This window comes from Chlorocebus sabaeus, chromosome 2 (assembly GCF_047675955.1).
Source record: "Chlorocebus sabaeus isolate Y175 chromosome 2, mChlSab1.0.hap1, whole genome shotgun sequence".
Lineage (NCBI taxonomy): Eukaryota > Metazoa > Chordata > Mammalia > Primates > Cercopithecidae > Chlorocebus > Chlorocebus sabaeus.
The window spans coordinates 26,520,230-26,533,272 of NC_132905.1; the positions used below are offsets into that span (position 1 = coordinate 26,520,230).

A 13,043-nucleotide genomic window follows, 5' to 3' on the forward strand; every position below is an offset into this window, starting at 1 on the left:
ACTTTGGGAGGCCGAGGCAGGCAGATCACTCGAGGCCAGGGGTTTGAGACCAGTTTGGCCATTATGGGGAAACCCCACCTCTACTGAAAATACAAAAATTAGCGGGGTGTGGTGGTCTACACCAGTGGTCCCAGCTACTCAAGAGGCTGAGGCACAAGAAACACTTGAATCCAGGAGGTGGAGGTTGCAATGAGCCAAAGTCGTGCCACCACACTGCAGCCTGGGCAACAGAGCGAGACTCTGTCTCAAAAAAAAAAATAAAAAAAAGCACGCAGAGGTTAGGGGAAGCACCCCAAACCTGTAAAAGATCCAATGGGCTCTAGAGAGAGCATCAATAGTATCCCCTTAAACGTGAGTCATTTGGAAACATTTACCAACATCAAGAATGCCTGTATCCTTTAATCATCAACCTCACTTCTAGAAATTTATCTTACAAACTCACTGAAGAAACAGCCTGAATATCCATTAGTAGGGTCTGGTTAAATAAATTATGGTCTATTCATATACTGGATTATTATACAGCTGCTAAAAGAACTAATATAGGCCAGGCATGGTGGCTCATAACTGTAGTCCCAACACTTTGGGAGGCCGAGGTGGGTGGATCACTTGAGGCCAGGCGTTCAAAACCAGCCTGAACAACATAGGGAAACCCTGTCTCTATTAGAAATGCAAAAATTAGCCACGTGGGGTATCGCACACCTGTAATTCTAGCTACTCAGGAGGCCGCAACAGGAGAATCACTTGAACCCAGGAGGCAGAGACTGCAGTGAGCCAAGATCATGCCACTGCACTCCAGCCTGGGCAACAGAGCGAGACTCTGTCTCAAAAACAAACAAACAAACAAACCCTAATATGAAAGATGTCCTAGACACATCATTAAGTGAAAAAAGCAGAGTGTAAAATATTAACTGTATTGGAAACAAAGGAATTATCTGTGTGTATCTGGACTTGCAAAGGGATGGGAATTTTCAGGTGAGATAAACAATACATTATTATTGGTGAAAGGGACACTGAGAGCCTGGGCTGGGAGGGAGATTTTTCATCTTATGTCTTTAGCAATAATTGAATATTTAATTGTGTGCAGTGGCACAATCATAGCTCACTGCAGCCTTGACCTCCTGGGCTCAAGTGATCCTCCCAGCTCAGCCTCCTGAATAGCTGGGACTAAGGTACACATCCCCATACCTGGCTAATTTTTAAACTTTTTGTAGAGATGAGGTCTTGCTGTTGCCTAGGCAGGCCTCGAACTCCTAGACTCATGTGATTCTCCCACCTCAGCCTCTCAAAATGCCGGGATTACAGGCGTGAGCCACCGCACCCGGCATTGCAATAATTTTTAAATAGATTTTTAAACAAAAGAGAGGGTGAATCTGGAAACTCAAGTCCCTAGAAGCCACACATATGTTTGTGACTCTTCCTGTCACCTGGTTCTGTGCTATGGGGGCCCAGCAGAAGTGGTTTCTGACCCAGCCCAGAGTTGTCCCCGGGAAAACTGGTTTGCTTCAATGAGATTGTATTGCCTGTCTAATTTGTTTCTGCTTTGTGTTTTATAATTTGCTCTGAAGATTAAATTGTATTTTTTATTTTACTCTAAATTTTTTACAATAGCCATTGGCCAAAAGCATTAATGATCTGATTTTGAGAGCTGTGTAAATTACCAGCCTGCACCAGCCCATTTCTGTCTTGCCCTGTCTGGGTTGTCCTCCCCAGAGTCCCCTCTGGAGATCTGAGGAGCAAATCCAACCCCATGACTCCCACCCCTGCTGAAAGCTGCCATGACTCCCCGCTGCTCTCAGCATAAGCAATAACAATAAGAGCACCCACTCATTGAGTGCTGACTACGGCCCCAGCCCTGAGGCTCATGCTTTACATGGGTTATTGCCTGGAGATTTCACAAAAGCCCTGGGAGGCAGAAATCATCTAAACCAGCAGTCCCCAACTTTTTTGGCACCAGGGACAAGTTTCAAGGAAAACAATTTTCCCACAGAATGGTAGTGGGGTGGGGGAATGATTTTGAGATGAAACCGTTCCACCTTAGATCATCAGGCATTAGATTCTCATAAAGAGTGCATAACCTAGATCCTTCACGTGCACAGTTCCCAATATGGTTCGTGCTCCTATGAGAATCTAATGCTGCTGCTGATCTGGCAGGAGGCGGAGCTCAGGCAGAGAAATGCTCACCTCCTGCTATGCGGCCCAGTTCCTAACAGGCCATGGACCCGTGCCAGTCTGTGTCCCCACGGTTGGGGACCCCTGATCTAAACAATTTTAAAGATGAGAAAACTGAGTCACAGAGAGGTGGAATTATTTTCCAAGTTTACACAGCCAGGATCTGGCTGAGCCCAAATCTGAAATCCTACTTGGCTCAAAGGGTTGGATCTGGGTTGAGAGAACGCATAAATAGGGCTGGAGAGTTCAGTAGGAGCAGATCTCGAAGCACCTGGTTACTGAGGATAATGGGATCCAGAGGAAACGAGGACCCTGAGTCCTCTGGTCTCTGTTTGGAATGATCTCGGGTGCCCCTTTCAAGACCTGCATGGTCATTTCCCTCCAAAAAGTGTTTCCTGCTTTTCTAGTCCATGGTTATTCATTCATTCGTTCATTCATTCAATAAATTCACGTGCCGGATGCTGTTAAGCCTAGGGACACAGACCCAAATCAGACATGGTCCCACCCTCCAGGAGCTCTAAACTCTATATTTCAGGAGTATAAACCGACAGTGACAATTCAGAGATCCATGTTTAGGTTAGAGGAAGCTTGGGGAGCCGGGGAGTTGTAGGAGTATAAAGGAAATATCCAAACAGTCTGGGGAGAGGGGTTGGGGTCCAGAAAGACTCCCTAAGCAGGTGTTGCCTCAGCTCAGCTCTGAAGATGGCAGATACCAAGGTGAAAGGAGGAAAAGGGACAGGAAACGGGTCAGAAAGAACATTCCGAACAAAGGGAACAGCAAGTACAAAGGCCTGGAGGAGAGATTCTTGAAAGAAGAGACTTTGCCCAAATTGTCTTCTGCCAATTCCCCAGTGCCTAGAACAGGGTCAGGCACACAGTGGATGCTTAATAAGTATCAGTTGAGTAAATAGAGCATGGCAAGTTCAGGAGGCTGTAGGTGATTCAGGGCAGCTAGATGATAACCTGCAAAGCAAGGAGAGATCATGCATGCAGAGGCTGGGGAGTTCCATAGGGGCCAGGTTAGGAAAGATCTGGAATAGCAATAGCAAGTTTATAATTTTGAGCACCAGAAAGCTGTTGATGGGTCTTGATTTGGGATGGGGGTTGGCAGGGAGGGTGCTTCATTGGAATGGTTTTGAAAGACCCTCTGGTTCATCATGTGGAAAATGACCTGGGAGGGGCCAGGTGCGATGGCTCATACCTGTAATCCCAACACTTTGGGAGGCCGAGACAAGATTGCTTGAGCCCAGGAGTTCGAGACCAGCCCGGGCAACATGGCAAGACCCTGTCTCTACAAAAAATACAAAAATTGGCCAGGCATAGTGGCTCATGCCTGTAGTCCTAGCTACTCAGGAGGCTGAGGTGAGAGGATTGCTTGAGCCCAGAAGTTTGAGGCTGCAGGCAGTTAGCTGTGATTGCATCACTGCACTCCAGCCTGGGTAACAGAGTGAGACAAAAGAAAGAAAGAAGCAAAGAAGGAAGGAAGGAAGGAAATAAATGAGCTCAATACCCCAAGCAATGCCTGCATCTAAGGATTCCTCCCAGGGAGACCACAGCCCATCGGCATGGCTCAAGAGTTTGTGAACTGCAAAATCCAGCCTGGGAAGGTGGTTGTGTTCAACAACCCCACTTTCCTACAACCCCCACTAGTAGCTGTTGATATCGCAGCTACTAACCATACCAACGAGATTCAAGATTATTTGAAACAGCTCACGGGAGCAAGAACGGTGCCTTGAGTCTTTATTGGTAAAGATGGTATAGGCAGATGCAGTGATCTAGTCACTATGCAACACAGCGGGGGACTGCTGACATGGTTAAAGCAGATTGGAGCTCTACAGTAACCACAGAGCAGGCCCCACACTGATGTCCCTCCTCAAGAGCTGGATGCCATTGCAAATGATGGCATCACTTCTTGGTGGATGAATTTGGGGGCACAGACAGCTTTTTTTCTTCTTTTGGCTCAGTATTTAAAAGTGGATCAACTTGTTCTTAACCACAGGGCCAAGAAGGTTGACGGACCATCTTGGTTTTCTTCTGGATATGCTCTTTGGTTTTCAGAAGACTGTGACAAGTTCTGGCCCAGGATTCGCTCACTGACCCTCACTATTTGTCTTTGGCACACGTTTCCTACTGTTCTCCATGTGTCAACATGCCTCTACCTCTAAGCCAGTGTTTTTCAACTATATCTATCCAGACTCCTTCTGCACAATGATGAATCCATAGTTTGTTTTCTGCTACTGCCCATTAGCTGAAATCATTTCACTGCTTGACTTTATGGAGTTGGTGTTATGAAATCAGTGGGTATTTTGAATGTGTTCTTTCAAACTACATGCATCTCTCCACTCAACCCTACCCCATCCCATCTCACCTTGAGAATCACTGCTCTGAACCAGTGTTCTCCACCTTGTCCTCTCACAGATCTCATAGAAAATGTTCAACAATTCTGTGAAAGGTCTCAGGACCCAATTGGAGAAATCATATGAAAAGTTAAGCATAGTTGATCTTGGTGTCACTTGGATCAGAGGCTATGGTCATGTGGGACACACTGTTATTTAAGATGGCCATCCAGATAATCCTGAACACTGTGTATTTATTTGATTTAGAGTACCAACAAGAATTAAAGCACAAAATGTAAAATATCTGAGGAAAACTTACACCCCCACCCCAAGAATGTATCTGTGAAAGAGCACCCCACACTTTGAAAACTGAGAATCCCTTATCATGAAGTTTGCGTGTTCTAGAATTATAAGATCGTTAATTTCCTTCTTCAGTCTCTAGTGAGAACGCTTAATTTATTTTCTAACAACAACAACAACAAAAACCTATAGATTGAAAAAAACAAAAAGAAAATGACCTGGAAGAGACAAGGTTGGAGGCAGGGTGACCAGTGAGGAGGCTGGTTCCATAATTCAGATAAGAAAAGATGATTTAGAATCTCACCTTCTATCTTAGTACATTTTCTTTAGATTATAATGGAATACCTGAAACTGAGTAATTCATCAAGAAAATGAATTTATTTCTTACAGTTATGCAGGCTAGAGGTCCAAGATCGAGGGGCCACATCTGGTGAGGGCCTTCTTGCTGATAGGGACACTTCGCAGGGACCCTAGGTGACACAGAATATCACAGGGAGAAGGGGCTGAGCGTGCTAGCTCAGATCTCCTTCTTATAAAGCCTTCTTATAAATGGAAGGTTCTAGCAAGAGACAAAACTTAGCAGCAGTAGCAATAGACAATTTCAGTTGACCACAGACAAGTGTGGGTTCCAGCAGGGTCAGTGATTCCAGTGGTGACCATAGAGTGGCTCCTGCTCAATGGCAGTGGCAGTCCCTCTCCCATGATAACCCATTAATCCATTAGCCCATCAATCCATTAATCCATAAATGGATTAATCCATTTATGAAGGCAGAGCCCTCATGATCCAATCACCTCTTAAAGGCCCCACCTCTCAATACTGCCACATTGGGAATTAAATTTAAATTTCAACATGGGTTTTAAGGGGGCAAATATTTAAAACAGCACCTTCTAACCAGCTACCACACTGCTCACCTGCCCACTCAGGATTACTGAGAACCCCAGAATCTTGTCCAGCCCAGTACTGTCCTCCATGTTGACTCTCATCAGCATAGAGGAAATCCAAATATCACCTAGGTCTCCTGGTACTACACTCCTAGTAATGCTGCCAAAGATGGCACTTATGTCAAGGTGAGCATGCAGGTTTTTTGTACCTTTCCAATTATCCAAGGTATATAGGCATATCAGTCATTGTCCCATTGGAGAAATAGAAGGCCCTTTAGATATTTCAAGCAGAGAGGGACTGAATGCATAAAATTTATTACAAAATTGTTGGCCAGGAGAAGCAGAAGAGCAAACAGGAATAGAAGGTGGCACCCAATTATCAAGGAGCTGGTACACTCCAGGCTTGGCCCACAGGCCAGCACTCACTGCTGAGCTGCTGCAGGTGCTGCCACTGCCATTGAGCAGGAGCCACTCTATGGTCACCACTGGAACCACTGACCCTTCTGGAACCCACACTTGTCTGTGGTCAACTGAAATTGCCTATTGCTACTGCTGCTGAGTTTTGTCTCTTGCTAGAAGCTCCCATTAGCAGAACCTACTTGCCCCAGCTGATGAGATCATCTGACAAGTGTAGTTTGCGGACTTCTAGCCCCCACAATAACCACAGAGGATGGAAGCCATGAGAGCTATCAGCAAATAATTGGCCCATAAGGTGTCCAGTGTCAACAAAGCAAACACTTGAAGAAACCCTTTGAAACCATAAAACAGAAGTGGATGAATTTCTGTCCCTGTAGCACCAACATGGGTGCCAGAACAAATCTTTGAGATGGATGAGCCTGTAGGACCAAGCTTTTCTGAAGTTTAAGGAGCAGCAAAACTCTCCCCAGAAGTGGCAGCCACATATGTCCCAGAGAACAGCTCTCGTGAGGCCAGGAAGGGGACCTGTGGCACGCACATCCAAATCCTTCAGGGCAGCCGATTCCTCCTCTCCACAGTCCTCTTGACAGCCCTTAAAGGCATACACAAAACCGTCTGAGAAACCAATGTCTGCCCAGATCTTAATTTATGAAGTTGACTGAGTAATGACACAGACAGGCTAATACCATTGAAATCATTAATTCCTTACAGTTCCCAAGACAAGGGGGCATGCCACACCATAGAGCCACATGGGAATCACCAGGATTGGTCAGCAGCAGGAGCAAGAGCAGCTACAGCCTACAGGTTTCCTTGAGAAAGGCAAAGCAGGGTAAATGGCTTGAGGATAGTTTGAATAATTCGGGGGGGTGGGAGGCATAAGGGATTTCTGTAGTTGTCTCGTGCCTGGCCCTGGGTTGATTCAGGACAGTGAAAATGATGCCTTGGTGCAATAGAGTTGGATTTTATTTTATTTAATTTTTTTGAGATACAGTGTCAATTTGTTGCCCAGGCTAGAATGCAGTGGCGCAATCACAGCTCATTGCGGCCTCGACCTCTCAGACTCAAGCAATCCTCTTGCCTCAGCCTCCTGAGTAGTTGGGACCACAGGTACGTGCCACCACACCTAGCCCATTTTTAAACTATTTGTAGTGACTGGATCTCCCTATGTTGGCTAAGCTGGTCTGAAACTCCTCGGCCCAAGTAATCCTCCTGCCTCAACCTCCCAAAGTGCTGCGATTACAGGCATGAGCCACTGCACCTGTCCTGACAGTTAAATTTTTTAAAGTGGTTCAGAGTACGGGCTCTGGATCACAGGAGAAATGTTGGCCTTGTGATTAATGGATGCCAAAGAGACAAGCACAGAATCTAAGAAAACACAGACAGGAAACCACTTTGAAATGACTAACCTTATCTTATTCTCACGCATACACCCATTTTACAAATGGGAAAGGGAAAACGACCTCCCCAAAGTTTTACACTGAGTCTGAGTTGAGATGAGGACTCAGGCTACCTCTTGTCTTCCAACCCAAGCCCCTTTCCCTGGCTCCTTCAGGCTGGTAAGTGTTGGGGAGTATCTGCAAGGCTACATAAATCTTTCCCTGTACCCTTTTTGCTCTGTTCTCCCCATGCTAGCTGTCTGCAATGAACCTGTAGTCCCTGTCAGCTTTCTTGCCCCCGCCCACTACATGAGCCAAATCCTCTAAACACCCTCTCTGCAGTAGCGGTTTCAGAAACCATTCTGGAACTGCTGTTTGCCTAAGAACCAGCTGCGCATGGTAGAAAAAGCAAAGGTAAAATGAACGTACTAGAGCTACATGTACCAACGTGTCTTCATCTCAGGATTACGTAAGTCCAAACAAGCAAGTTGCAGAATGACAGGTCCATCCAAGACCCTTGCTCATCAGGACTTTTCTGTCCCTCGTCTTAGAGAAGAGATTCCCCCTGCCCCCATCACTCACACACTGCCCATTCCCAGTGTGTTCTGTCCCTCAATTCTCAGCCGTAACGTCCCTTCCTTAGGGAGGCCTTCCCTGACCACCCCATTTGAGTTGCCTCCCTGCAGATAATGTCTCTCCACAGCATCTGTTTGCAATAGCAACTATTAGCTCGTTTATCTCCCCACTGTCTGTTAGCTTCCTGAGGGCGGAACCATGTCTGTCTTTATTTCAACTTTATTTCCAGTGCTTCAAACACATAAGGAACTCAGTAAGTGAGTGTTGAATGAATGAGAGTAAGCTCAAAGAGGAGGAATTACTCACGCCAAGGCTTCCCCGCCCCGACCCGTGGGCTCTTTCCCAGGCCACACCCTCCCCAGGAGTTCAGGCTCCAAGATGGGTTCAACCTGCCTTGGAGGGCTCCCTGGCCCTCTCTTTCCCTCTGTCTGAAGTTTCCCATGCCCCTGAAATGGAAGGGCCCAGGAGACCTCCCCAGAATACCTGGACACCTGCCGCTGGAGAACGTCCTCCCCAGGGAAAAGGGACGGGGGGGCGGGGGGGCCTCGCTTGCCGGGGAAGGGAGCGCGCGCAGCCCCCGCGCCCACCGCCTCCGTGAAGCAGCCACTGCAATCTGCAGCCTGACCTCAATTAGCCCAGTGCCTACGCGCGCCAATTACCGCGTCAATCACTGCGCCGGCTGCTGCAGAGGGGAGGTGGGGGAAGGAGGAGGGGAGAGGGCCTGGCTAAGAGCAGCCCTGGCCGCCCTGGACTGGCTGAAACCGGTCTAGACCTGGGGACGCCACTGCTGAGACCCCCTTTCTCTCCTCTAGCCCACCTCAGAGCTCAAGGGATCCCTCTCATCCGTCTCATCAATACTCCGGACTCATTCCAGATGGCCTCCCCCGCCGAACACCCACCCACCTCCCCGTGCTCCACACTGTTCTGCGCAACTGTGCGTGCCTCAGTTTCCCTATCCACTAGATTGTAAACTCCTGGTGAAAGAATTGATATCTTTTCTCTTGCACACTCTAAACACTTAATAGTAAAAATAAGATAAATAAAATAGCAAACCTATTATATGGGAATCAAAGTTAGAACCCAGAAGAGAGGAATCTCCAGCGCCTGAAACACGTGAGGCTAAAGTAAGATGTCCAGGGAATTACGGAGGATTGGCACACAGCGAGTGCATCATAAATGCTGTTATCACCTCCCTCCATTTATTCAAACATCTGATGACACTGATGCAGGACAGGCAAGCCCCCAAATTGGGGCTTAGCCCAGAAGGATTCTTGGCTTCACCCAGGAAAGAATTCAAGGGCGAGCTGGTTGTGTTAGCAACTTCTATTGAAGCGGCAATGTACACAGCCACAGAGCCAGTACTGATCCTTGCAGAGCAGGGCTACCCCATAGGCAGCGTGCCCAGAGTAGCAGGTTAGAGCCAGCTCTACACTCGTATTTATACCCATTTTTAATTATGTGCAAATTAAGGAGCAGTTGATGCAAAAATGTCTAGGATGAGGATGATCACTTCTGGTTTGTCCAGTGGTTGCCATAAACAGGGTCAGTAACTTCCAGCTGTTGCCACGGCAGTGGTAAACTGACCTGGCACACTGGTGAGCATATCTTCCAGGAGGATGCTTTGTTTGGGGAGGGGCTTCCATGCCAGACCTGTTTTAGCTAGTCCTCAATTCGGCCCAGTGTCCAAGCCTGGCCTCTGGAGTCTAGTGCTGCCCCCTACCACAACACTATCTCTGTGCCAGGCTCTGGGCTGGATGCCATGCCAGGGACCCAACCAGGAGGCTGGGTTGGTGCACACAGGAGGTCATGGTCTGCTAGTTTTGACTAGATTGTTGAGGTTTGTCTTCTCCACATCCTCATTTTTCAAGCCCTGAAGCTTTTTTGACCTTGTAAAATATGAGATGGAGGCACGAAGATGGGACCAAAGATTGAGACACTTGGGTTGGAGCTCACTAAGGAGACAAAAGTCCCAGCTCCTATCCTTAGGAATGTCCTGTCCTGCAGAGCAGTCAATTTTTTTTTTTTTTTTTTTTTTTTTGAGACAGGGTCTTACTCTGTCACCCAGGCTGGAGTGCAGTGGTGCAATCATAGCTCACTGCAACCTCCACCTCCCTGGCTCAAGCGATCCTCTGGCCTCAGCCCCCTGAGTAGCTAGGTCCACAGGTGCATGCCACCACGGCCAATTAATTTTTATTTTTATTTTTTGTTGTAGAGATGGGGCATGGGGTGGGGAGTGTCTCTCTAAGTTGCTCAGGCTGGTCGCAAACCTTGGCCTTCCAAAGTGCTGGAATTACAGGTGTGAGCCACCATGCCTAGCCAGACAACATCCTGCTGACTGTGCAGGACAAAGCTGCCCTAGTTAGGTCTCCCCAACACTCTTTCTGTGTTCCTTCTCTGGCGCCTTTGGAAGACCTCCCCTCGCCAACTCCCTGCCTGTGGTGCAGCTGTAATCAGGACGCTGCCCCACCACGACTCCAGCTAACCAATTAGAGTCCTCCATCAGCCTAGCCAAGTGATTGGCCCGAGGATGGGCATGTGACCCCAGCAAATCCAATCAGAGTTTGCCCTGGGATTGCTATAGAGAAAGATGCTCTTAGGGTTGCTGAAGTGCGGAGATTGAGTCAGGGGTTGCTGGCGGCCACTACTGGCCATAGACAGAGCCCGTCTGCATAAATGAAGCCAAGCCTGGGAAAGATGGAGAGAGAGACAGAGACATTGTTTGAGCCCCTGGTTCTCTCAGTTACTTGACACGACCAATTGAATCTTGCTCAAACCAGTGGAAGTCAGGTTTGTGTCAGTTGCAACCAAGAGTCTTTTGTCTGTTTTGAGACAAGGAAACAGGCTAGAGTGCAGTGGTGCGATCTCCACTCCCTGCAACCTCTGCCTCCCAGGTTCAAGTGATCCTCCCACCTCAGCCTGCCAAATAGCTGGGACTACAGACACATACCACGGTGCCCAGCTAATGTTTCTATTTTTTGTAGAGACGAGGTTTGCAATGTTGCTCAGGGTGGTCTCAAACTCCTGAGCTAAAGCAATCTGCCCACCTCCGCCTCCCAAAGTGCTGGGATTACAGGCGTGAGCCACCACGCCCAGCCCAAGAGTCTTTTACTTTCCAGAATTTCTACACTGGGCACATCAAATGATTATTACCAAACACATAGAGAGAGATGCTCTTAGAAGCGCTCAGGTACAAAGGTGATGTCCACCATTCTCTGTTCATTTGTGCTTTTATATCATTTCTACAGTAAGTATTACTTTCGTGATACCAAACAAATAGCAATTATTTTAAAACATACTTTACCTATGATTTTGGGACATAATGATGAGTCTCAGAAGTTGGTGCTGTATGTTTCTGTTTATGCAAGGTTCACAACCAGGCAAACTGTGTCTACGGTACCAGAGGTCAGAAGGGTAGTTACCTCTGGGGGGATGTGGAATGGGAAGGGTGTAAGGGAGCCTTCAGGGTTGATAGAAGCATTATCTTTACCTGGGTAAAAGTCACACACGTGTATGCATACATAAGAGTCATTGGCTGGGTGTAGGGGCTCACGCCTGTAATCCCAACACTTTGGGAGGCCAAGGCGGATCACTTGAGGTCAGGAGTTCAAGACCAGCCTGGCCAGACATGGGGTGAAACCCCATCTCTACCAAAACAAAAAAAAGCAAAATATTAGCTGGGCGTGGTGGCACGCACCTGTAATCCCAACTACTCAGGAGGCTGAGGTAAGAGAACTGCTTGAACCCCGGAGGCAGAGGTTGCAATGAGCCGAGATCACACCACTGCACTCCAGCCTGGGTGACAGAGCAAGACTCCATCTCAGAAAAAAAGAAAAAAAAAGTTATTAAGCTGTATTTAAAGATGTGTATATTTTACTGAGTATGTACTATACCTCAATAAAATTTTGGAATAGAATAACATGTATTCATATCTCTGGGTACCTTATAGCTCCACAAAGCTCCTTCACTTAGCCCACTATCCCACTCACATTTCACATGAAAAATAAGAAATTTTTTCTTTATTAGGGTTCTGGTATACAGTAACAATAAAACAACTTACATTGCCGAGCATGATGGTATAGGCCTGTAATTCCAGCTATCCAGAGGCTGAGGCAGGAAGACTGCTTGAGCCTGGGAGTTCAAAATCAGCCTGAGCAACACAGCAAGACACCTGTCTGAAAATAAAGGTATACATAAATATTTTTTAAATAAGTAAATAAAGCAACTTACGACCAGGTGCAGTGGCTCACACCTGTAATCCCAGCACCTTGGGAGACCGAGGCAGGTGGATGACCTGAGGTCAGGAGTTCAAGACCAGCCTGGCCAACCTGGTGAAACCCCATCTCTACTAAAAATGCAAAACTTAGCTGGGTGGGATGGTGTGCACCTGTAATCCCAGCTACTCAGGAGGCTGAGGCAGGAGAATTGCTTGAACCCAGGAGGTTGAGGGTTGCAGTGAGCTGAGATCACGCCACTGCACTCTAGCCTGGGCAACAGAGCGAGATTCTGTCTCAAAAAAAAGAAAAAAAAAAACTTAAGTAAAAAATTAAAATAATGATAGACAAGATCATGGGAGCCACAACCCTCTCCCGTCACCACCTCTGGGAAGCCTTTCTTCTCTGAGAGACCCTGCAGGGATTGTCGCTGCCCCCGCGATACTATGACTATGGCAGAGTAGACGTGAATCAGTCTGGCAAACCTGACAGAGCTGCATCCTCCTCAAACAGCCTGGCATTTGGAACAGAAAAGCCCACTTTCCCAGCAAAAGTGATTTCTAGTATTAATGGGTGGAACCTTCTCCAGGATTGATCCCCCTTTTCACAGGACTAATTATAGATTTATTAATATTTATGGGCCTCTAGTCACAGCCGATAGTTCTTATTTGAGGACATTAAGCCTTATCTCACTACCTCCAGGAAGGGACACTTGAAACCAGCTCTAATTGGGTGACCTGCAATCAAGATAGAAGGGAAAAAATGACAATAGCTCG

At 47.2% G+C, this 13,043-nt stretch overlaps 1 long non-coding RNA gene and 1 pseudogene across 2 annotated transcripts in view; one reads left to right on the forward strand and one right to left on the reverse strand.

Moving 5' to 3' along the window:
• The window catches only part of LOC140710271 (uncharacterized), an 87,330-nt gene extending 74,528 nt beyond the window's left edge, over nucleotides 1–12,802 (reverse strand). The window contains exons 1-3 of one of the 2 annotated variants that reach the window (XR_012091243.1): nucleotides 12,753–12,802; nucleotides 12,114–12,228; nucleotides 5,190–5,275 (exon numbers count right to left, since the gene is read on the reverse strand). This is a non-coding gene — a long non-coding RNA (uncharacterized lncRNA). Of the gene's footprint in view, nucleotides 1–5,189; nucleotides 5,276–12,113; nucleotides 12,229–12,752 lie in introns of those variants that run through there. The other variant, XR_012091242.1, reaches the window with a different exon arrangement.
• On the forward strand, nucleotides 2,739–4,010 carry LOC119618432 (glutaredoxin-1 pseudogene; annotated as a pseudogene).
• Nucleotides 12,803–13,043: the final 241 nt, after the last annotated feature.